Below are 24,632 nucleotides of genomic sequence, written 5' to 3' on the forward strand. Positions count from 1 at the left end.
CTTGGTAATAAAGAAAATGATTTCCTTGAGTAGTGAAACTGAAAGTTACTCATGGTTAAAAGAATTTACTCATTCACATTCTGATTCCTTTTCCATTGTTAAAAAAATGGAAAACTCACTAAGGATCTCTAAATTTTCACCCGTTTTGAAATACCACCACTGAACTTCAAAATCTCTTAATTTAGTCTCATGAACTTTCAATTGCTCTCAATTTGGACCCTTCCGTTAATTTTAGCCGTTAAAAATTCAAAAAAAAGACCAAAATATCCCTGATTTTTGTTTTTGTTTTTTTTTTAAAAAAAAAAAACGTTTTAGAAGTTGGAATTTTATACAAAAGTCAGGAGTATAAACGTCATGTGACATTTAAAATCTGACGGAGGAGTCCAAATTGAAAGCAATTGAAAGTTCATGGGACTAAATTGAGAGATTTTGAAGTTCAGGAGGGTATTTCAAAACGGGTGGAAGTTTGAAGGTCCTTAGTGAAGTTTTCCCTTAAAAAAAATATGCGTTGGGAAAGATCTCACACTATAGAAAACGACCCCCAAAATCTCTCAATAGAAATTACAGTAAGGACCAAAAACAATCGGGCACAGAAAAATTAGGGTGAAAATGCGGATGCGGATAATAGCAATATTTGTATTTGCATTTGAAAAATACGGATAATGATTTTTCATATCCGTTTTCGCACCATGCAATTTTTATCCGCTTTCGTACGGTTAATGCAGATATTATCCGCTATTCGCATTTGAGGTAATGAGCGTTTTAAATCTTGAAATTGTAATTCACTAATTATTGCTTCTAGTATATATATATATATATATATATATATATATATATATATATATCACACTTTCTAATCATTTTGCCAATAAATTTTCATCACATACATTATTTAATATTTAGCTTCTAGTAAATCTATAGTAATTGGTAACAAGAAAAAACATATAAAAAATAATAATAATAAAGCAAGAACATATAAGGTAATTAATCATACAAATTAAAAGAATTTTCTAAAAGTGAAATCCAACAACATTACAAATCTAGCAAATATAAGAAACATAAATTACAAATCTGACAAACATAAATTAAAAAATATTAAATATAATATATATGTATTTATATAAAATATAATATATATTAAATATATAAAGGAATGCGGATGCAGATAATATCCGCATGTGTATCCCCTAAAACCGCGATGCACATCCGCATTTGCGGATATTAGTTTTTGCTATCCACATCCGCATCCACATATGCGGATAGCGGATTGAGGATAAGTGCGGATAGCGGATGCAGGTGGCCGCATTCTAGATGATATCCGCATCTACATACCCTAAAACCGCTATCCGCATCCGCATTTGTGGATATTAGTTTTTGCAATATACATCCGCATCCACATATGCGGATAGCGGATAGCGAATTGCAAATAAGTGCGAATAGTGGATGCGGGTGGTTATTATCCACCCGCATTTTCACCCCTACAGAAAACAATGAAGAAACCTAAGTGTTATATTATAAAATTATATGAAATTGGTCTATATTTCAGTACAAAATATACTAATTAATTAAATTTGGATATTCTTTTCTTTTAGTAAATATGTAAAATTAGTTCTTATAGTTGTGGGACGTGTTTTGTTTAATTCAATGTCACACTAATAGAATCTGTTAAATTAGTTGACAGAATTTGACTGTAGGAAGTAAATTATTATTTTTTGGCATACTTCAGGAACTTTTGAATTGTAAAAAGTCCTTGAAGTATGCTAAAAAAACAATTTACTCCCAACAGTTAAAGTATAAATTAAATACTTAAATTTACATTTTCTTATCAGCTTAAACTTTTAGGATAAGTGGTGATCTAACATGGTATCAGAGCCAGAAGTCATGAGTTGTCGAATCTTGACTCCATCATTCACCCATTATCTAATTAAAACATTTCACGTGTTTGATAGAATTTGACTGTAAAGAGTAAATTATTTTTTTGACATACCTCAAAGACATTTGATTTTATTTTGATACCACATAATGCTAATTGTAAATCAAGTAAATTACATAAACTAATTTTGCTTCTTCTTTTTTTCCCCTTCTTTTATATTACTAAATATATAAGCTAATTTTAAGATGAATATTTTTATACACAAAAGAGATGAGCATAATCCTATCACAATCAAATACCGACATAGATTTAAAGACAGATTTTTATCAAATAAAATTATCCATTTTTTTTTTTAACATCTTACTTAATTAATGACATGGCATAATTAGAGCATGTTTAGAATTGCGTTTGAGAAATATAGGTATTAAGTAAAAAAAAAAAAAAGCTTTTGGACAAAAGCTTTACTTTTAAGTTTTTGCCAAAAATATGTTTTAGCCATCTTTAATTTTTCCGTTTTGGCTATTTTTAATTTTTTAAATATTTAAAAGTTTTTAATTTTTTTACTAAACAAATACTTTTTCTTTTGACGAATATTTTAGGCCAGCAGCGAGGCGCGTGATGGGTGGCCTACTCTCTTTTACTAGCACAAAACCTGAAATACCCACCACCGGTCGGTTAGAAGAGAAAAAGAAAAAAAAAAAACTTTTATTTGAAGCAGAATCCACCAATTAAAGGAGAGTCAAACCCGATAATAGCGGTCGGTGGGGACATAACAAATTAAAGGTTGAAAGAAATCGGGGCCCCAAAAGAAAAATGATTGCTCCGATGCAATTTCACTTTGTAGGTCTCCTAATTTCAAGGATTCAAACCCTACATTCAATTGTGGTATGGCTTTTTTTTTTCTTTTTTTCTTTTTTTTAATTAATTGTGGGATGATTTTCATTGAGGTTTCATGTATTTGTTTGAATTTAGATTGAAGTTTCATACAATTTTTAAAATTATCAAATTTATTGAGCTAATTAGTTGTCGGACCCCTAAAAGGGAACACGATTGTTCATTTAAACAGGATAATATGCAGTTAGTTATACGTGAATGATATTTTCATTTTTTCACTTTTTTAGGGGACAAAAGTACACTTCCAATATAACTAATTGGATATTTTCTAATTCATTTAAACTGAAGATGATCCTACTTTCCCTAAAAAAGTTGGTCGATCACTCAATCTTTACCCTTAAGGTGAAAGGGGTAGGAGTAGTTGGCTACCCCAAGAATATTTGCACCACTCTTAAACCCTCACAGGCCGGTGGTAACACTACCCACCAAAAGCTCGGGACAATCCTTAAGCCATTGGATTATAGAATGACTACTTTCTAAGCGCTATGATGGTGGTCCGACTACATTATATAGAATTGTAAAAGATTGTTAAATTATCAGTTATCTCAAAAACTTAAGCTGATAGGAAGATGTAAATTTAATCATTTAATTAATACTTTTAACATTTGATTCTGATACAATATTAAATTACCAATCCCAAAAAATTTAAGCTAATAAGAATATATAAATTTAATCATAAATGTCATTCGAACCTCACTACATGATTGGTTCCATTGGTTTTAGCAATATTTGGAATTAATTATATTGAAGCACAATCCTATAATAATTGGTGTCACCAAAATTTCAAGTATATTGAATTATTATTGAGTTATTTTCTCTATATTTTGGGACTTTCTCCCCATTTTAATTTTCTCTAATCCACAATATCATTATATCAAGAACACATTATGGATGGAAAAATTATGGGTTACATGAATTAAGAGCAATCGTGGTAGATCCTTAAAAGGGTGTGGGATTTTTTTATTGTTTTGTTTAGAGAACAAATTGAAAAAGAAGTAATTTTATCACTCAACTCTAGCGAGAGTCATAAACATGGTGAGAGATAATCATATATATGGTTAGGTGTTTATTAAAAGCATTTTTTATTACATCAAGATAATTATGAAGACATTTATTAATCAAAGCATGTATTTCCCTCTTATCATAAACATAACTTCATTTAAAAAATGAATAAATAAATAAAATAAACATAACATAATCTACTATATATGTCACTGTGTCACACAAATAATATGATGGTTTAATTAAAGAGACTAAAGATACTTTTATTGATGAATAGAAAATAAACTATATATATTCAACCCCCTTGGGTGGCAATTTAATAAAATAAATAATCATATATATAGCAATAATAGAATTTTGAATCCGTACCTACCTTATCCATACCAAAATTTATCAATGCTTACGGTCACCGCCTACCATCAAATCAAAACTTTATGGGCTTATTAATCCACATCTTAATTTTTTTTTTTTTTTTTTTTTTTTTGAGAAAAACATAACATTTCATTCAATAATACCATAAACATAACGCTCTTATATCACAGAGTAAAGCTCTAAAGCAACCATAGCATAAAACTACAAAATTACTAGATTTAGTACAAGATTCAAGATCAATCCGCTAATCCATGACTAAAATCAAATTTAGTACTAGATCTGTGACAGACAGACTCAACCAAATGCATAGATAGCAATTATTCCTCGACCTTGAGAGCGAAAAGACTCTCATGCTGAAACTCTTCCTCCTCGACCCGAAGGCCAGGATAATGATCACATCCATAACGCAAAGGTCTGGATCAAAACTAATTAACCCGAAGGCGAACCATATTACAAGCCTAACAAAATAGGGAAATTAAACAATACAGGGAAAAAACACACGCCAAAACACAAATACATTTTAAAGAAGCAACGAAACAGGGAAATAAAACAAGAAAATAAACAGCATACTCCGATCACGCACACGTCGAGAACCGAAGGGGCGTTGGAAGCTCATCACGGCAGGGACTCGTCGAAAGGCCCAACAGTGGACTGTGGGCGGCGAACAAGCGCAGAGAAGACCGGCAAAGCAGGACCTGAAAACAACCACAAACAAGAAAATAACGGAAAAAACAACAAGGAACCACCAAAACAGGAAAAAAAACAAGGAAAATGAGCACAAAGTGGGAAGACGGTAGCCGGAAGGGAGCCGGACCTATGCAAGCTGGGAACCGCCGCGTAAGGGGCGTGGGAGCTCGACACGGTGGGGACGCATGAAAGAAAACCCTAATAGCGGGCACGAAGCGGCGACATAGGTCAGCGGCAACCACAGACAAAATCCGAACCCACAAAGAGCCAACACAAGGCCAAGGAGCCTGCTACAGAAAATGAAGGCGGGGGAAGAAAAGTGGCAGGGAAGGGGCAAAAATGGAGAAAAATAGAAGAGGAAAGGAGCGGCAAGGAAGGGGAAGAAAGGAGGCACCGGGGCTAGGGCATCAGGTAAATAACTAGCAGTGGAGCGAGGAGGACGAGGGGAGGAGGGAGGCAGCCAAACGGCCAACCCTTCTCCCCTATGTGGCTGAAGGGTTTCACTTTTCTCTCTGGTGGCTAGAGAGAAAAGAGACGGCTAGGGTTGGACAGAAATTTCATTTAATTAAACTAATCCACATCTTAATTAAGTAGAAAGCAATGGTCAGATATGGACCGTTTATAAAAATAACATGTACACATTAAACATTTGAAGAATATATGTTTTTTTAATAGTAGATAAAGAGTTGGAATAAAGTTTATTAAAAAATCATATGAGATATCTCATTTAATAGCATGTGAGTTTCACATGCTATTAAAAAATAAAAAACATATCATTTTTATAGATTAGATTGGAAGAAATTTCTTCAACCCAATTCGAAGGAAAACTATGTCTGTTGGGGAACTTGATCTCAACCTAACTCGTAACGGAATTGGATCCTCTCTATGTACAATGAAATAGATAGTTATATACATTCTATGGTCATGATTTAAAGTTAGTACATTTAACGGTGTAGTACTTGATATCAATGTTGACACTTTTTTTTTAAAAAAAAAATTAAATAATATTGTATCATGTACATCGTTAAAGTACACCAACTCTAAATCTTGATTATGAAATTGATACTATCCAAAAGATCACTGTCCACTCATAACACAATATACCAGTTCAAGTGGATTTTTTAATTTTTTAATTTTTTTTTTTCCCTCAAAACAAAAGGATTAACAAACAACTCAAACATAAAATACTCATAAAAAGGTAAAAATATTTTTCACCTTTATATCATATTATAACACATTTTCAAATCAAGAACAAAAAAACACTCTCCAAATCAAAACACGTTAAGAAACAGAGCTTAGAACATTACACCTTTATGTTCTAAGCTCCGTTTCTCAATCTGTTTTGATTTAGAGAGTTTTTATTTTTTTTATTTTTTATTTGAAAGGTGTTATAATATGAGTGGAAATTATGTGACAGTATAGTAGGATTCCTCTTGTGTGTTTGGTGTGAAAACATTTAGCTGATTATACCATTATGGATTCGAACCTATAGCATTTATTGTAGAGTTGCAAATACTAATAGTAATGATAGATTTGACTTATACCTATAGTATTCCTCTCTCATGTCATTTCATAGCAACAAATTTTGGTGATAGATCTATGCAATCTTTAAAAAGAAAATGATTCGACAAACCCTAATGGACGCCCTCAATGGCTCTCTCTCGTAGCTCAGGTTCTCTTTTGGCTGACGAATAATGTTATAAGTCTTTCTTGTGTCTCTCTAAAACTGATGTAATTTTAAATTTACTATTATATTTTGATCAAATGATAATTTTAAAAGTCACATCAATTTTGAAAAGATACAAGAGAAAGGAAACAGCATTTTACCCAACTAAGTTTTTGATTAATTGTTTCTTACCACTGGATTTTGAAGAGGAATGATATACGCAGGACTTCTATCCCTGTATTTTAAAGAGAAATTAATGTGGACGATTTGGTGTTTTCGCAACATCCACTTTTGTTGCTTCATGCTGATGTGTAATCTTCATAATGGAGGGCATAAAAGACTTAGTTTGTACCAAATTCTTACAAAAGTTATTATTTTCGCCATGCATGCCTGTATGCACTATCCGATATTTATGTGACAATATAGATATATTACCAGGATTCCTCTAGTGTGTTTGGTGCGAAAACATTTAACAGATTATAATATTATGGATTGGAACCTTATAGTGTAGAGTTGCAAATGCTAATAGAATGATAGATTTGACTCATACCTATAGCATTGCTCCCCCTTGTCATTTCAAGGCTGCAAAGTTTGGTAATTGATCTTCACGAGCTTTAAAAAGAAAATGATTGGACGAACCTTATTAATTCTCTCTCTCTATTTTTCAACGCACGAGAAGGAAAAAAGAGAAGAAAAATTACAAAGGTAAGTCTTTTCCACCCTAATGGATGCTCTCAATCGCTCTCTCTCACCGCTCATGTTCTCTCTTATGTGGTACAATCTCTTAATTTCAACAAGCAAAATTCGTCAAAAAGTAATTAGGAAGGGAAAACATTTTAACCTGCTAAGTTTTTGATCAATTCTTTCTTATCACTGGATTTTGAAGAGGAATGCTATACGTTGGACTTCTATTTCCCAAGAGTAATGAATTATCATTTAATTTTGAATGAGAGTAACGTAGGATTTTTATTCCTTTTTTATCCCCAAACACGTCAATTGTATCAAAATTCAATAGTATTTAGATATATTTATATAGATACATCATCAAGGAGGAAAAATATATTATTTTAATTGCACATTTTCGGTAGGTTGAGTTAATGAATAGTCAAACTAATACAATGATTGTTTTTAATTAGTTTTCCCACTTGTTTTTGTCACTGGAATTGACATGGCAAGAAGCAATATTTTCTTCTCGACGGTGCAATCTTTTCCACACAACATTCTGTTCCAACAAACGTGAGTCACATGACAATAACTTGTAGATCCATCGATGGATGCTGCTGGCAAAAGAAATATTGATGAAAACGAAATGTTATATGTATTTCTTAAATAAAAAAATTTGTACAAATTCTTATTTTGCCGGAGAATCAATATTGGCCATAACTTTTTGTGAAAAAAGGTGTCGTATTATATGTACATTTGCATTGACAGTTACAAGTGAGGTTCATGGTGAAAGAGGAAAGTGGGGTGTGGTGGGGGTGGGTGTGGGGGGAGCAAAAAGTCCCACTTTCTTTTTTTATCGTAGGTTGTCCTTAAATTCCACTCTTTACTCAGACTTATGTTTTATTGTATCTCTCTCTATCTCTCTCTCTCTCTCTTTTTCTTCTTCTTCTTCTTCCTTGAACTAGCTTAATTGTGGAATTCCACCGACCACCTGCGTTTTTCTTCCTAAAGCACAGGACAAGAGAAAGACAGGCACAAAGCTGATTAAATATTGATAAAAATGGCATTAACGTCTCGTTCGAGAGTGCATATGAAAAAAAAGATGATATTGTTAATGTGATAGTCCCAACCAATTGTTGATTTTTTTTTTTTTTTAATAATAATAGATTCAAGAGTTGGTTAGGATTGTCACGACGATATTGTGAGATAAAAATGTAATTTTTAGCATATTCATGTTGAGTGATCAGCAATGCTAGCTATATTCTAAGAATGATGTTATATACCACACAATCCTCTCACAAATGTCATACAAAATTGACGTGACAAAGTTTAGTATAGCGGTTGAAGTTTGGTTGTGCTTGGGGGGAATGCAGATTTTGTTGGTTTCTCTTAAAATTTTTCATTGTCTTTTTTCAAACTCTGCCCACCTGCTCAACTAATTTTTATCTACAACTGTTAGTTAACAGCATCGATCATATGTTGTCCCTCAAATCTTTCCTTCATATTAGATATATACAATAAAGATTTCATACATATATATATATATATATATATATATATATATATATATAAGAGAACAAGAAATACTTTTTAAAGTAATTAATCAAAGCCTCACATGGGTTGTGATAGGGAATTAATCCTTTTTAGATAAAATACGTTTTAAACTAACGGTATAAACCGCTTACAATTAATTGTGAGGGGCCTCTCTATCACTTTCCGTTGTAGTAATCATAATTAACTTCATAATGCATATTAATTAATCAATTCATATATTTATAATTTTTTAATGCCAAAAGAACCGCACAATCACATCTATAGAAACTAAGCATTATTAATTAGTGCTTAAATGAGTAAGCAAAGAAAAAGGACATGCACAAGTTTGGTCTTTTTCTTTTCGATGATCACACGATTAGTGTTAGAACACGTTAATTTACACTCTTCTTTTTTGTTCTTTTACATTGATTGGTCGATTATCATGGCATCAAAGAAAGGGATTAATGTCGATCGATAATTGGTCTAAATCATCCACTCCTTAAAAGTACAAAATACATAATAAATTCATGTGGATGAGCAGCTAGCCCCGGTACTACTTAAATGCTTATGTGAAGGAATATATATACGCTTATTTGGTTATGTGGCCCAAGTTGTACTTAGTACTTATACTAGTACTGACTTTTTTTTTTGGGGAAAAAAAAAGAAGAAAAAAACCTACGGAGCAGGGGAGAAGGGAAACCTCCTGCTTCTCTCTCTCTCTCTCTCTCCCCCCCCCCCCCCCCCCCCCCCCCCCCCCCCCCCTTTCTTTTCTCTTCCTCTCTCTTTTTCCTCCTTTTCTTAATTAGATTCGCGGCCCAGAATCTCTACCGGCTTGTCACGTTTTGGGCACTACCATGCATCCCACCAGGATTTGATGGGGTCTCTAGATCTATTTTCTTCAGAACCAGATCTAACTTTCTCCATCAGTTCCATCCACCCCTTTTTCCAGCTGTTGGCCTTCATGAATCATTTTACCAGCCACGCGCCAGTGTGTGTCCCATGCGCTGGCGTGTCAGTGACGTCATCATTGAGAGTGGGGTTTTTTTACTCTTTTTTTGATTATGTATTTTCGTTTTTGCTTTTGATTAAGACAAGTCTGCTATTGCTCTGACTGTGGCAGGTTTTGGATTTGTTGTTTTCTTAGGTTTTGCTTAAAAATAACAGAATGGTCTCCAGTAAATCTTTTATTTTCTTCTGGTTATTTTATGGGAGCAAATTATTGATTGATGACGGATGAGTTATCAAGTTTATGAAAAAATTGTTATTGATGAAAGAGACAGTGACTAGAGACGTGATTCATCGGTTTATACTGTAGATCTATATACTAATTGTGATGATGACATTTTTTAGGTGTTGTTTTGTAATAGCCCTAGAGGCTATTGGGTATGTCATAGATAGTGTTGGGGCCGTAAAGTTTTCAACTTGTATCTTTGACATTGTATGATGGAGCATTTTAATCAATATTAATTTTAGGGGAAACTTTACTTTGGCCCCTTAAATTTCCAACCGATTTTACAAACCCCCATGAACTTTCAAATCTCTCACTTTGGACCCCTGAACTTTGATTTGCTCTTACTTTGGATCCCTCTATTAGTTTTCAACGTTAAACTTAAACGGTTTAACATTTTATGCCCATTATACCCCCACCCAGTCCACTTGAAATTCTAAAAATACCCGAAACTACAGCACTTACCCCCAACCCAAAACGACACCGTTTTGGGCATTAAAATTATATTTTTTTTCTTAAAAAAAGAAGAGAAAAAGAAAATGCCAAAATATTAAAAATATTATTTATTATTATTTTTTTTTTAAAAAAAAAAAACCCCAGGCCCTATGGGGGTGGTCCGGCCACCCCCTACGGCCAGTATGGGGGTGGCCAAAACCATCCCCAGGCCCTTGGGGCTGGTCCGGCCACCCCCAAAAGCTCAAAAAAAAAAAAACACCCCAGGTCCTATGGGGGTGGTTCGGCCACCCCCTACGGCCGGTATGGGGGTGGCCGAAACCATCCCCAGGCCCTTGGGGGTGGTCTGGCCACCCCCGATTTTCTTCTTCTTCTTCTTCTTTTTCTTTCATTTTCTTTTGGGGAAACTTCACTGAAGACCTCCGAACTTTCACCAGTTTTGAAATACCCATCCTAAACTTCAAAATCTCTCAATTTAGTCCCCTAAACTTCAAAATCTCTCAATTTAGTCCTCTAAACTTTCAATTGCTCTCCATTTGGACCCCTCTGTCAATTTTAGCTAAAAAATGACCAAAATATCCCTGATTTTTGTTTTTTTTTAATTAAAAAAAAACTTTTTGGAAGTTAGAATTTTATACAAAAGTCAGGGGTATAAATGTCATATAACATTTAAAATCTGATGGAGGGGTCTAAATTGAGAGCAATTGAAAGCTCAGGAGACTAAATTGAGAGATTTTGAAGTTTAGAGGGGGTTTATCAAATCGAGTGGAAGTTTAGGAGTCTTCAGTGAAGTTTCCCTTTTTTTTTTTTTTTTTTTTTTTTTTTTTTTAAATGAATGCCCAAAACGACGTTATTTTTGGCTGGGTGGTTGTTGTAGTTTTGGAGCCCAAAACGGTGTAGTTTTAACGTGGGGGTATAGTGGGCATAAAAAGTTAAACCGTTTGAGTTTAACGTTGAAAACTAACAGAGGGGTCCAAAGTGATATAAATTAAAAGTTCAGGAGTTCAAAGTGAGAGATTTGAAAATCTAGGGAGGGTTTGTAAAATTGGCTGAAAGTTTAGGGAGCCAAAGTGAAATTTTCCATTAATTTTATATAAATGAAGATGACTCGTTTGTTCCAAAAAAAAAAAAATAAAAAAAAATAAAAAAAATGTATCTAGTCGTGACTTCATATCAAGATTTCTAATGGTTGGAGCAACATTCATAATTACAAGCATTACAAGCCGAAAGATGGTGAGCACTTGGTGGCTAATTAATTAGGATAACATTCTGGAATGATAAAAATATTGAGAGAATATAACGTGTTGACACGATCATTCATGAAGAATCAGTTGACCGAACACCGTACTTTAGGTTAACATAACTTGCAATGCAGAAGAAAACAAGCACATGTATCAATAGATTTGATGCTTAAGTTAATGTTGACTTAGTAAAGGAGAGGAGGAGACTTAAAAAGAACCGCTAATTTGGGAGTGGTGCAGAACAATTGTTTTATACCACTTCGTAGCTCGTTTTCTCACATAATGTGCTCTTAATTTCTTCTCTGCATGAGCCATGCCAAGTGTACCCTTACTATTGGGCAGTGCTCTGATTGATCAATGTGGTTTTTAGTAATTACCAACCCTAATGAATCACATCTCATGTCATGTCTCGCCTTCCAACGGGATAAAGTTCTAACAAAATTATGTTATCAAAATTAAATGCAACTTGCTACAATTGCTTGGAAGTAAGGCATGATGCATGTGCCAAGGTATGACGTTGTCTGATATTCTGCCTAACATATCAGAAGTGATTTAGTGACACAACGTAACAGGATGATGCTCCTTCTTAGACCGATTGAACTGAGTTGTTGGGCTTTTGGGGAGCTTGTAGTGTTGCTTGCAAAATTAGCCTTATTAGATCTATATTTGGCCTGGGGCCCACTACCTGAAAAATTATTCTTGGATGCCCCAAATCTAAGATATAAATTTATAGATTAACTTGCATATAATTTTACTAACTTAAATCAATATATGTGTGGTCGGTCCAATATGTAGATGCCAATTATTATAGATAGAGATAATTAAAAATAGGACAAAAATATATTTAATATGTATACATGTATTTGTTCATATGATCATATGGTCCATGAATTTGTTCTTTCACATGGTGTGCGCCATTGCATGCCCATCTCTATCAACTCTTATTAACGTTTTTCACTTTTCAATTGATTGTGATGGATCATATCTTCAGTGGAAAGTATGTGGAGAAACTTGTAAGATTACTTTTACCTTCCACGTGAATTCAAAAGTATATATGCAGAAAACCTCCACCGACCAGGAGTAGTCACATATATAGAAAATGTACATGAACCATTCTTTTCAATCTACCCTGATCTTTCTCTTTCTCATAAAAGAGAGAATTGCAGGATGATAAACAGTTTATAATGTTTTGCTTTGTGTTGGATGTGGGGCTCTGCCATCATAATGTCGTTTTGTTCTTTCTTTTACCTTGCCTATATATGGCCTATAAACACATGCAGCTTTTAAGGTAATATATTAATTAAACACATTTAATTCTAGTTTTAAAACCATTGAGCAGCAATCAAATTCTATTTTTAATTTCCTCAAGAAAAAAAAAAAAAAAACCAAATTATATTTTTAATTCGATCTATTTAATTAAATGAGTGAGATTATTTAACCATAGCCTATTAATTTTGCGATGAATGTGAAATTAAGATTTCTCAACTAGAGGGCTCAAGTATGATCGAGGGTCAAACCTTATTTTGATAGGGGTCAAGCCTAATTTTTAAACCCCTCTCTCTCTCTCTCTCTCTCTCTCTCTCTCTATATATATATATATATATATATATATATATATATATACTCCTAGGACTCCCTAGCCAGGTGATTCTCTCATTAACAAGTGGTAACCCAAGTCTTCCACTTAATAATCGAGTGTATTTGTCTTTGACGAGTTCGGTTTAGCTCCGGTAAACAGTGTAGATAACTCTTTGATCAAAATTGTATTTCATGGCCTGCAATTGGTGCAATTCTTGATTTTGTAAAATAGCTCACACGCGAGAGAGAGTCGTAATTGGGTCAATGTGAAAGAAACTCATATATAAGAGATAAATTTGTTGTGAGTACACATGTCAGTATTATGTCTCAAAATTTTTTTAAAAATAAAGTGGGTAGCTAATCTAAATGGAATCAAGCCTAAGCCCATTAACTTAAGCTTTTAGACTGGAATAATGTATGAATATGTATATTAATGTATTCTTAGTAAATTTCCTAAATAATTTTTTCATTAACAGGTCTTAAATTTGAATATTATCACCATCGTTTATCTCTATTCCAATTAAAAATAGCCCATGTGTTATCTTTACTAATACTAATAGCAATTCCAAGTACCAACCACCCCAAAATGAGACACATTTTACACATGCACATATATGAGCATGCTGCAAGGGGCCGGGGCCACCCACACATGTCACACGTTGTTGATTAGCTCTAGTCTTCGCTACTTTTTACTCTATTCACACGACAAGATGTTCTAATTAAGCCATTAAATTTAAATCAAATCGTTGGTTTCTCTGCCATCTCTGAATTTTAAGCCTTACATTCATGAGTAGAATCGGGCTTTGCTTCAAGAAGTTTTCGGTTCTGAGCATTTACGAATACCAACATAAAAGCTTTTGTCTTTGATTTCCCAAATACAACTGAAAACATCCTCCCACCGCCCAAAGACTTTTAATTAAGTATAGTTGTGACTTTTATTACTTTCTTTTATGCTTGGTCGACATGTATAGTTGTGACTATACATGTCACAACTATAATTTGTTGGTGTTTTCATTCCAATCCTTCATGGTGTTTTCATTTATCTTTTATCTCTAACTTTTTTGCTTTTTCTTCTTCATTTTTGATTATTTTGTAGGTAAAAGAATGTTACTTTAATGCTTTCACATACATATAATTCGTTCAAGAAAACCTAAACTATTTTCAAACACAAGGTTTGAAATAATTTTCTGCTTACTTTTATTTATAGCATAATGACCTTTAAATAGGCAAACTATATATTACAATATTTTCTAGGGCTGAGTCATCAGCTCTTATTGGAATATAATTCCTATATGGAATAAAATAAAGACAATATCAAATAAATAAAAAAAAAAAAACACAATAAAATATCATACCGTATCATATATTTTAATATACCATAATATTAATAATTGTTTCTCATAAAACTCCATTCTCGTAACAAAGAACCATACTATATACATGTGATACATCCACTCCTTAAGTGCAACATGTATTTAATGGCCTAGTAAGGTTGTTAATTATAGCTCACTGACTGAATTACTAGTAATTCGGACAGTAAATATGAATGTTTTCATAAGATCCACTTGTCCAATTAGATTTCTAGCAACTCCACCTGTTTGAACAAAAATATCTTATATGAGCTTTATCCGAATTGTTAGTAACCTAAACAACAAATTATCATAATTAAATCTGAATCCAAACCAAGATTAGAATTTTATATATCCAAAAAAAGTAGTGTCTTTGTCGACCCCATAATTAAAAAGGGACAAGCTGTGGGGCGAATGTCAAATGGATAATGGAGTTCACGTGAAACCCTCGTGGTTTGGACAAAATGGTTAGATTAGAGCCCCACAAGCAAAACGCCATGAAAATATATGGAAGACAATGAGTCAAAGGCTACCTAGTATTTCTATTCCAAAAATATACACATTAACATTAATTATCACAACAACATCAGTTACTGCTCCTGTCTCTCTCCGACAACGCTCTGCCATTTTCTTGCTTGCTCATCTTACCTTTATTTGTCTTTCATTAAAAAGGACAAAAAAGAGCCGAATTCTCTGGAAATGGTCTCTCTCTCTCTCTCTCTCTCTCTCTATACGTGCTGTGTATGGGAAGGCGGCGCACAGGTTCCAGCTTCCCATGTGGAGAGCTTGAGGAAGTGGAGCTTACACGTCCTTACTTTTGCTCTGGAGGCTCAATATAATAAGAGAGAGAGAGAGACATCATCAGGTCCCGAATCTATGGACAATGACGAACGGCATGATGTATACTTACTACTATTTAATTATACTTTCTCTAAAAACTGTTTTTTTTTTTTTTTTGCCTAAAAATAAACTAAAAAAAAAAGAGAGAAAAAAGTCAAGGCACTAAACGTTAACGTATTAATTATAAGGAACAACGGATCTCTTCACCATTTTATATGATGTTTTGTTGAATTGGAATTAGTAACACTAATGTTATCTGATAAAGTTATATGTACTTACACTCCTTGTAAGTATACGAGCGTTGACATTTTTTCAAAGATTAATCAGATATGTATGATGAGTTTTATTTGTTTAATTAATTTAGTCGACTTATGGTCTTGAACCCGATACGTGACATTCAAGATTGTCAATTTTTTCCACGACTCGTAAATCTAACATGAAATTATCGAGTTATGGTTGAAAGAATCTAACTCGTTTAATTAAATATGTTAGATTATGTTAGAGTTAACCCTATAAAGTCTTATACCAATACATTGATCACATGCACGACTCGAATTTGACACGCCAACCCTATTCCATATGACACCTAATAATGGGAAGGTCTTGAATCCATTGTGGAATGAAGTTGATTGTTAATTAATCTTATTAACAACCCTAGCAAGCTACTTGGTTTTGGAGCTTGAGAGAGAGGAGGTTGAGGGGGTGTGGAGTGGCCACTTACTTCTCAGTTGGATGATGGGAATTAGCAACTTTGTTCTAAGGATAAGGAAAAATATAAACCTTAGAAAATAAAACCTTAATCCACAGAACCATCTGGATATATTCTTATTAAGTAGTGGACATTGACGACACGAAGAGCAATTGAACTTGTGCCTTGCTTACTATGGTCGGTCAAATACTAATATATTTTGAAAACTCATGCACCCACCTAACATTACTAGAGGCCAATTTTACAACATCACCCTGGCTACCATTAATTGTATTATCGTGCTAAAAAATTAATTCATCACAATTTCTTTGAATAATAATGTGATGGGGGTACGGATAATATAGTTAAACTTAATGTTCTATATTGATCACTTTAAAGATAAGAAAATGAGTTAAAGCAGCTTCATCTTCTAATTAAGTTCATGGGATATACGAGTTTTGTTTTTTTAGGCAAATATAGCACTGAGAAACTACACAAACGGGAGGGTGAGAAAATGCAATACAAGCATAACCCACAATCCCAAAAAAGAAAAGAAAAAAGAGGCATTAACCCACAAACACACTTTAGGACAAAGCTTGTTGTTGCAGTCTTGTACGATATTCGATCAGTTACTAATATTATTCATTGGTTTGGCAAAATGAATGTAGGAGTAGTATGTAAAGAGGAACATGGCATATGTTGATCATAATTAATAAAGGTTGTATATTTAATCACACTAAAATATTGTACAAAAGGGGCCTATATATACAAGCCAATAATATAGATACATACATATATAACCAATGTGAGACATGCACTACATATAATCTAATAGCCCATGCCTTCTCAAACTTAAGGTGGAGTGCGAGAGACCAACTTGAGTTTAGAGACTCGTCAAACCGCCCTAGAAGATGTGACTTTATGAAGAGGTAGCAAGCTGATCATGGGGATGTAACAGAATAAAGTTGTAGTGAGCTCTAAAGAAGATAATGATTGAAAAATGACACTCAATTTCAGTATTTTTTTTTGTCTATTCATGAAAAACGTCACTTGCCCAATCAGCATCAATATAAGCACACAACTGAAGAGGTGGCTACCCAACCGGCAGCCACCAGTTTCTTTTATTTATTTATTTTTTCTTTAAAGTATATTTTTAGTATATATATATTTTATTAAAGAGTGACATGTGTCGCCATTTTATTGGCGTTGACGTGGCACCTAATGGAATTCGTCAAATATTTTAATGGAATTTGACTCTAGGGAATATATTGTTTTTTTTTTTTTTTTTTTGGTGTATTTTAAAAACTTCTGAGTTCACTTTGATACGACAATAAGCGATTTGTAATTTGGGCTAACTCTAGGGATTGTTTTTGCATTTATCAACCAAGACACCTCTTATTTCGAATAAACTCTCTAAGATCCAAAACCGACCAAGAGCAATCCCTCGATTCTTGACATCCCCAAAACTCCTATTTCTGATAAGATTTGAGTTAACCTAACAAGACCAATAGAGCCACCACTATTGGAGCATAGCCACTAGTTGAAAATTTTCAATACTATCATGCAATTATTGGGATCAATATTACAATGGAGTGATCAAATGGAAGAATCTTTTGTGCATTTCCTTCGCTTTTCAACAAACCCATCGACTCATTCTTGATGAGCTTAAAGTTGAAGGCACTTTATGTGTTGTTTTTGGCTTGTATATATTTTCTTAAAAAAGAAAAAAGACTACAACAAAGTTTAGCATCTTTCCCTACCATGAGTAATGGACATTTTGATTATTGTTCTTTTTGGTTGCTTTGGAATTGAAAATTGTAAGTATAGAAAGAAGGTGCCCTTAGAGAACACTTGATCATATCCAAGGTTGCATTGATACATCATTCCTTTTGTTTTATTGTTATTCATCGTGTTAGCTTTATATATATATATATATATATATATATATATATATATCTGTGTGTGTGTGTGTGTGTGAAAAAACCTACTCGAGTTCTCAAGAGGCAAACGGATGCATGATTGAGCTTAAGTAAATTGTGTGTACATTATTTTTTCTTTTTTTCTTTTTTATCAAAAGAAAGGAAATAATGCTAAAGATAGATAGTCAATTAAGATCACTAAATCATATAAGTGACTGAGAATTAATGATGTATTACATCCCCATACAGAGATAGAATGTTCCAATGCAATCAGGTTCGAACAAAGTTGCAAACAATGTCAATTTGAGCCAAGGGAAAATGTTCCTCCTGATCTATCTTGCTCCACCTTTTGCTCCTCTTGGGACGGATCCAGTTTTCAATTTGAGGAGAGACCAAGGATCAAAATTTTTTTTAGGGAGGGACCAATTGGCAAAAAATACTTTTTTTTTTTGCCTTAATTTTTTTTTTCTTGTAATTTTGGGGGGGGGTGGGGTGGGGGGACCAAGGCCACTTCCAATCCCCCCATAGATCCGTCTCTGCTCCTCTATTTTAAAATATTAATTTTAATGATTAAATTTCTTATTTTTTATTAGTTTAAAATTTTTAAAATAAGTAATAAATTAATTAACGTGATATTAGACTTTATCATATATATATATATATATATATATATAGTTGCATGTCTCGTCTTTCTTTCTCCCGACAATCATTGGAGTTATGTGACATTGTCCCGCCAAATCCGTTCCTCCTCGAATTTGCCTGCCGCAATTCTAAAAAGTTGTAAAATTTTGGTTCCTTCTCAAAGGTCTCATTACTCATATCTTTCACAACCTCCTTAGATGATACCTCTCCTTCCCCGGTGACATAAAAATATGAGGCATGATGAATGCATAACTTTTTGGTACAACTTTGATCTAAATTTTTTTTAGGGTAAAGTCTATTTAATCTCCTCAAACTATCAATTCAATGACAATCTATCCCTAAGTTATCAATTACGATAATTTACCACCTAAACTACCAAAACAATGACAATGTACCTCCCCCCAATGCTAGCAAAATGACGAAATTACCCCTATAAAATTTTCAATAAGATAAAAATACCCTTAAAAATTTGAAAAAAAAAATTAAAATTAAAATTTCGTATTTTTATTTTTATTTTTATTTTAGTAAGGGTAATTTTGTCATTTTTTAAAATTTAGGGTACATTGTCATTGTTTTGGTAGTTTGGGGTTAATTTGTCGCAATTGATAGTTTGGGGGGTAGATTGTTATTGGGGTGATAGTTTGAGGGGGTTAAATGGAATTTAGCCTTTTTTTTTTTTTATTTACTTTTTTAAAAAACAAAATAATTTTTTTTTTTTTTGAATCAATAACTTCTTATGTGGTCCTTTTTTTATTTGGCATTATTTTTCTTCATAACAATAGTCTTTTTTAAAAAAAAAAAAAATTGTCATTATTATGAAGAAAAAAAGGACCACATAAGATGTTATTGCTTAAGATTTTTTTTTTTCTTTTTTTAAATGACCATATAAGAAAAAAGTTGGGTCAAAATTGTGCCTTTAGCATTTTTTTTAAAACATCGTTATCATGATCACCAATACTAATCCTTTAATTAAGGGCCGGGATTCCTTACAATCTCTCACAAGAAATTTTTTGAAGTTTTGAAAGGCGTTCAACGAGACCCAATTACCCGAATAAGTATTTAAACAATCTGAACACTTGCTTGAAGAGATAAACTTTGCAGAGATCAAGCAATATTGTAAGGGATTCCAGTTGCGGCAGGGAATATATGAACCGTGGTCTAAGTGCAATGCTTCTAGCAATTTATAGCTATGGTTAAGTGGCAGCTGTTTGAGCTGCTACGTTGCAATCCAATGACCTAGCTTGGAGGCTAGGGCACATGACTGCTGCATGCAAATACAAACGTTAAATGTGCTTCTGGCTTGACAATTTTCAGCCACATATAAATGTTGTGTTTGCACTTTTGGGCGTATTTTTATTGTTTTTAATCCCTTTTTCCTGGTTGGAAAATGTACCAATAATGTTGTTGGCAATAAATGAACAGATCACGTTTACGTGGATATATATCCTTAATAACATAGAATCCATGTTTCAAAACCCTGCTCGGATGGGCATGCATGATGAGCTATATAATTGCCATGTGTAGAGAGGAGAGGATTCTCCTTTAATGGTTCCATCTATATCGTATCCTATAAGTCTTTTGCTTTGAAAATTTTGTAGGCCAGACATGACATATATACGATCATCAGCATCTTGCATGCATCATGCATGGATGGTTAATTTTATCATCATTTACGCAATATTACTGTCCAAAATTGTGGGTTTAATTTGATCACTGATGTTTGATTTTTGCCTTTAGTCTTGTAGTTTATTAAGGCATCAAAATTAATAGGGTGATTTAAATTTATCATTTTCAATATGTTTTAAATTTTAATTAAGAGAAATGAATGTTTATATATATCGGTAATTTTCTAAGGGGCTTTTGATGGCAATTATATATATATATATATATATATATATATATATATATATATATTCTTAATTAGTTTATTTTCTTATGTAGTAACTAGTAACAGACACATGTACATGCATCATTATGTGTCATCATGAAAATATAATTTTGTCTGTATTCTTAACAATAATATGACAGTGCTGATTTGAGTGAAAATTTTGATACAAAATAATAGAATAGAAAATATATATATATATATATATATATATATATATATATATATATATATATATATATATGGAATGCAGTATGGTGAATGGTTGAAGTTGCACTTCCTTCCGCATTAAATAAAAATGATAAATATTTAAAACTATAGGTCTACTCATCTAAACGACTCTTAGAACATGTCTTGCGGGATACGATTTAAAATGCTATAAAATGCTTTGACTTTTCTCACTCGACACTAGCTAATTGATTTTCAATTGAGACGGTCAAATACCCGATCCAACATTATGTTATATATTTTTATGAGCTAGCTATAGCTTACCGTACATTTGAGGAAATCTAATATTCCAAGAGCCAAACTTAAACTTATTTTGGTATCATGTTTGTTTGTCAATACTTCTAAACTAACACTCCAATTTTATATTGAAAAGATGATGGAGTACTCTATATAAAATGATCATTAGTGTTGGACCTTTAGCGTTGACAATAGCACTTTTAGTGGCAATGTAGTGAGACTGTGAGCAATTCTAGGAAGCTTAAAATAAAACTTGATTGACTAATCATTTTAGAGTGATATCACAATTTTAACAAGTATTTTTTTTTTTTTTTTACTAATTACATGATCAGCATATACTTTTATATATATGTTAGTGGTGCTTATGCCACCACCTTTCATCTCGATAAGCCCAGCAGTAATCAGCAGGAAAATAACAAACGGCTAGCAGCAGTGATTTGCATGCACCATTTTCGAAATTCTGCATGTATCCTGTGGGGGCATGCATGCTGCATGGATTAGGAAGAATATAATAGAAAAAAAATAAATAAATAAAAAAAGGCAAAAAGTTCATAGAACTCCTAGTAACTTGATTACTGGCTGCAAGCAAATCCAGAAGAGAAAATATGAACGTGCTTTTGCCCCTTGGAGCTATGGCGGGGACCAAGAAAATCCAGAGACTTCTGCTGCAGACATTAATGTCAATGAATTTTGATTTGCCCCTTGGAGCAATGATGGGGGCCAAGCAAAAATACTCACCGGCCGTCGTCGATCGTCATCTTTTTCATTCTTTTTATTTTATTTAATTATTTGTTTATTTATTATTAATTATATTATATTCTCTTTTCTAGCAGGCCAGGGAACAATAATATCATCATCATCAGCTATATATTTTCTGAAAAAAGACCAGAATACACGTGCTCAGGTGGACTGCTATGTTGCAAATTAAACTTTTGAAGGCTTAGAGCGTAAGGCCACACATATCGAGGGGGGACCAAACAACACAATTACAAGGCCACAACCATCCTTATCCAAACACTGCCTACTCAGTTAAAAGGGGACAAAAATATTAATTAATTAATTAATTGGAACCTCAACTAAATTTGTGATAATATTCAACCTTAATTATAGAGTTGTTTTGTTATTCTATAGAACAAGAAAGAGTTCTAATGTTGGAAGTTTTAAATCTTGAGCATTAATTAGGAGACATTTGTTTTTTTTTTGTTTTCCTGTTTTATGTTGAAAATCATTGGAAACTTGCTGTAAGATTTTAATTTTTAGTTTATTTTCCTAAGTTTTCTAGGCAACCAAACAACAAAGCAACCACATTTACTTTACATTATTTATTAAAAAAGTTTCAAACTCAAACACTAACTTCTTAGAGCATCTCCTAGCAGTAGCACTAAATTAGTTTTTTAGTTAAATTTAGCTATTATGCCTTATTTTCTTGCTCCAACAGTCCTTGTAAAATATAACTTTTCCAACAATTACTACAGTAAACCTTCATATTTGAAAGTTTACTATAACAACTTGTAAGTAATATTTTATTATATTTTCTTTTTGTTTCTATTTTTTTTAATCTTTTTTCTCTCATTCTCTGATGCAGCCTGATTTAGTGGGATGCAGCGAATAGCAGGAAGAAAAGAACGAATAGATAATTTTAGATTTTGAGTCTATCAAAGATCTAAGAATTCTTCTCAAAATACTAAAGTTTATCTAGGGTTTGAAGGAAAACTATGAAGAAACTCAACTTTGAGACTTTTTATTGAACAAAATTCATATATAAACCAAATCTAAGTTTTAGGGTCGATAAAACATGTATATATAAGCCTCCAAACCCTAAATCTAATAATAATATGAAATAAAGTCAGAAGCAGCAAAATTATGCGACGCTTCTGCAATCTTGTCCGGAAGGGGTTGTGGACAAACCTCTCTGTGACTCCTAGTGATCTCTCAACTGCAATCTCGTTCGGATGAGGTTGCGGACGAGCCTCTCTGGTTGCTCCCCAACTGCAATCTTGTCCGAACGAGATTGCACACGAATCATTCTGCCTAGCTTTCTAGTCTTCTATTTATGGCTAGTTTTGACCTAGTAAACATTGAAATCAGTTGAACCTCGTGAAACATGACTTTTTAGATATTTGAATTAGCTTTCCAATGCTACCAAGTGTGCTCCAATTCGAGGTCTGAACCTCTAGATATGACCATTTTAGTATGACTTGTTATGTGCGAATCATCGCTCTTCATTATGGAATCCTTAGCTTCCCGGTCTACATCATTCTCTCTCTTTCTCTTTTTATGGGGAAGACAGTGAAATAATAAAAAATAATACTGAAAAATAATATTTAATTAGAGTAGATAGTTAAAATAGATGTTCGATCTGTTGAAGTGTATAGTGAAAAACTAATAGCTAAAATGAAAAAACTAACATTTTGAGTAGTTAAAATGAAAACCATTGCTGAAAATGCTCTAAAGAACTCAAATTTAAATTATTTTTCATGTCTAATTCGTGTTAATAAATTTCATAATAGATTGAATTGAATGTTTATATTTCTTGTGCCCAAAACTATGAATTTAATTATTTAATTTAGTATCTTAACAATAGAAATGTTTGAATGAATACTAATTCTTACCTTCAGTTTTCTTCATCGTCTCTACTCAGCCATGAAGCAGTACAAATAAGGCTCAAATAAGGCCCAAAAAAAAAAAAAGGTTTAGAAGATTGTATATTGTTAAATTACTATTTATCCAAAAGCCTAAGCTAATACGAATGAATGAATTTAATCATTTAATTAATATTTTAATATAGACACAAATATATTTTTCCTTCTTCTATCCTTCATCGTTCCATGTGGGTTCTACAAATGCAATTATTAACTTTTTAAAAAGTTGGATAAGAGAATGACATGAAAATCACGTTTAGACTTTCTCATATATATTAATTACAAGAGACAACTTTCTAGAGATCCCACCAGATTTTTAATGCTGATGCCCAAAGGAATTAGTTTCAATGGTGACCACCAGCGCCCCCAATGTCTATTCCATACCATATCCAATAATGAAAATTGCCAAAAACTCAATATATAAGAATTGGATGACTCTAAAAGATCAATCATGTTGCTTTCATGATAATAGATAGGTTTATCTTCTCATTTATGGCCTGAACCACCATATATGTCATCGATCGATCAACATATAAAGAAGAGTAATACTATTTGGTAGACTGTTCTACAACTGTTACATAAGTGAATTAGTGTGGTAGTAAAGCTTAGCTTTTTTATTTTTATTTTTTTCAAGTGATTATCCAAACACTAATTTTCACGGTCACATCAATAAATTGTATGACAATAATTCTATAACAATCTACTAAATAGTCCTTAAGGGGTAGATCAGTCGGTTGGAGACCACGACGCCTCATGAAGCGTAGGTCACTAGTTCGAATTCGTTTCCCTCATTTTCCTCCCCTTGTGTAAACATCTCAAAAATAAAATAAAAGAAAAAGAAAAAGAAAAGATAATCTACTAAATAACTGATGCTGGAGAAAAATGACAAAACTGTTAATTTTTTATGCATGTGTTATAATTTTCCTTTTTAAGGATTATGTTTTCCCTTTTCTATTAGGATTATATCTTCATTTTTCAATTAGAATTTGTTTTCCTTTTCCTTATTAAATTA

The sequence above is a fragment of the Corylus avellana genome, chromosome 1 (assembly GCF_965113065.1).
Source record: "Corylus avellana chromosome 1, dhCorAvel1.hap1.2, whole genome shotgun sequence".
NCBI lineage: Eukaryota > Viridiplantae > Streptophyta > Magnoliopsida > Fagales > Betulaceae > Corylus > Corylus avellana.